Here is a 3,156-nt window from a genome sequence, read left to right as displayed (position 1 = left end):
TTGGTCTTTTTATGGTGTCACACAATTCCTGCATATTCCATTCCTGTGATTAAATTTTTCATAATCTTTGCTTGAGTGGTCTAGTTAATCCACTCTATCTTCCAGTCTTGATACTCTGTTTTCCATTTCATTCATCCTATTGGTGAGGATTTCTCCTGTCGTTTCTAATTGGTTTATGGAGTGTTTCACTTCGTTCTTTATTTCAGCCTGAGTATTCTTCAATATTTCTAGCTCTTTTCTGAATTCATTCAGAAGGAATTATCCCCGCATCATCGCTTTTTAAAATTTTTTTTTTTTTTTTTTTGTGTGTTCTTTAAATTCACTGAATTCTTTTTATCATGTTTATAATTTTTCATTTGAATTCCATGTCCTGCATTATCTCTAGGGAGTTCTCATTGTATTCCTCTAGAGGACTATTGGTATTTGGTGGGGATATGTTATCTTGGTTTTTCATGTTATTATTTTTTCTCTGTGATTTTGACATGTGAATTACTTTTTTAGTTTCTGATTCTTGTGTGAGGCTCAAGCCTTCAAGTTTAGATCTGCTTCTTTTTGTGAACTTTATGTGTCTTTGTGGTTGACTTTTGGGGCATGAAAAGCTTGTTCCTCTAAGCTTCCAGTTCTCTCTTTTGAATTTATATTGGAGTGGCCAGATTGATTTTGTCTTCAGCATTTCCCACAGAGGGCCAAGTCAGATGAGGATCAGATTCTCTCAGCCTTTCTCCTAAGGTCTGGTTCCCTCCAGGAAACATTTTGGACTCAGAAATTTAGGGGTTGAACCGGCCTTGGATCCAGGCCCAGGAAAGATGCTGGTCTAGATCACCAACCCAGAGATGCAAAGGAAGATGGGGGCTGGAAGTGCCCCCAAGAGCTCCTAGGGACTGCACTGAGGAGCTGGGTTGGTCAGGATGCAAAGGATCAGGAAGAGGAAAGGTCAGCCAGGCATCCAGGAAAGAGGCTGATGGGCTGTGTAGCCCAGGGAACCAGAGGGAGGTGACACCTGGCCAGGCCTAGAGTGCTTTGGGGACCTGAGAAGGAACTGAGTTGGTCTGGATGCAAAGGATCAGGAAGCATTGGTGGTTCTCCAGGTGTCTGGGGAGCCAAGAGAAGGAATGGGATAGGACCCAGGCTAGGAGGAGAGACCGGCAGGGGAGATGGGAGGGTGAATGAGGCTGGGTGAGTCAAGGTCCAGAGGATGTGATTGACTTACCCCAGAGAGAGAGAGGCCTGTGGGTGGGAGAGAGGCCTGGGGATCATACAGGCCCAGTGAAACAGTGTAGATTGATTTTATAACCTGCCACTATACTGAAAGTGTTGATCAGTTCTGGGAGTTTTCTGGTGGAACTTTTGGGATCTCTTAGGTATAGTATTATATCATCTGCAAAAAGTGATAATTTGATCTGTACTTTTCCAATTCGGACTCCTTTAATTTCATTCTGTCTTATTGCTCTAGCAAGATTTTCAAGCACTATGTTAAAGAGGAGTGGAGCTAGTGAATATCCTTGTCTGGTTCCTGATTTCAATGGGAATGCTTCCAGATTTTCTTCATTTAGAATGATATCGGTTGTGCGTTTGTTATATATGGCTTTAATTATGTTAAGGTATGTTCCCTCCAGTCCAGTTCCCTTTAGGACTTTGAACATAATTGCATGCTAAGTTTTGTCAAAAGCCTTTTATGAATCTATTGAGATGACAATGTGGTTTTTGTCTTTGAGTCCATTTATGTGATTAATGACGTATATTGACTTGTGTATATCGAACCATCCCTGCATCTCTGGGATAAAGCCTACTTGATCATGGTGAATGATCTTTTTGATGTGTGTCTATATGCAGTTTGCAAGTATTTTGTTGAGAATTTTTGCATCTATGTTTATTAAGGATATGGATCTATAGTTTTCTTCGTTGGTTGTTTCTTTACCCAGTTTGGGTATTAGAGTGATGATGGCTTCATAGAAGGAATTTGTGAGTTCTCTCTTTATATCATTTTGAATAATTTAAGTAGTATTGGTTGGAAGTCTTCTTTAAATGTCTGGTAGAATTCTGCTGTAAATCCATCTGAGTCTGGGCTTTTTTTAGTTAGGAGCCTTTGTGTTGCTGTTTCAGTTTCCTTATATTTTATGGGACTGTTTAAACTGTTGATCTCTTCTTGGTTTAACATTGGAGGTTCTCATGATTTCAGATATCCATCCATTTCTTTTATACTTTCAGATGTAGTAGCATATAGGTTTTTTTTTTTTTTTTTTTTTTTTGGTCTTTTTGAGACAGGGTCTCCCTGTAGCCCCAGCTGTCCTGGAACTCACTATGTAGACCAGGCTGGCCTTGAACTCACAGAGATCCACCTGCCTCTGCCTCCCGAGTGCTGGGATTAAAGGCGTGCGCCACCACGCCCGGCGCATATAGGTTTTTAAAATATTCTCTTACAATGGTCTGGATCTTTTGGGTGTCTGTTGTGATGTTTCCCCTTTCTTCTTTGATTTTGTTGATTTGGATTTGCTCTTTCTTTCTTTTGGTTAGCTGGGCTAAGGGTCTGTCTATCTTGTTTAGCTTTTCAAAGAACCAACTCTTAGATTCTTTGATTCTTTTATTGTTTTCTTTGATTCTATTTCATTAATTTCTTCTCTGATTTTTATTTCTTCTCCTGTGCTCAGTTTGGGTTTTGTTTGTTCTTGCCTTTCCAGTGCCTTGAGTTGCAGTGTTATGTCAGGTATTTTGACTGGGGATATTTAAGGTTATTGTTGAAAGGTGAGTATTGGTTGCCATCATTTTGATTGCTGTTTGTGTTCTCTGTGTAATTTTGTGTTTCCTAGATTATATCTTTGTTTATTTTCTTTTGTTGCCCTTAGTGTATAGTTGTTTCTCTGCTCCCTGTATTGCTTCAAGTATTCTTTGGAGCACTGGTTTTGTGGCTATGTTTTCAGGCTATTCATGTCATGGAAGATTTTTCTTTCCCCATCAACTATAATAGACATCTTTGATCAGTATAGTATTCTGGGATGGCATCTATTGTAATGTAGATGGCTTCTGGCTTTCATAGTTTGCATTGATAAGTCAGCTGTAATTCTGATGGGCTTTTCTTTGTATATGACTTGTTGGTTTTCTTTTGCTGCTTTCAGTATTCTCTCTTTGTTCTGTACATTTAGTGTTTTTACTATGATA

Source organism: Nannospalax galili, unplaced genomic scaffold, assembly GCF_000622305.1.
Source record: "Nannospalax galili isolate Female #2095 unplaced genomic scaffold, S.galili_v1.0 scaffold1342, whole genome shotgun sequence".
Taxonomy (NCBI): Eukaryota; Metazoa; Chordata; class Mammalia; order Rodentia; family Spalacidae; genus Nannospalax; species Nannospalax galili.
Note: the sequence above shows the minus strand (reverse complement) of the source record.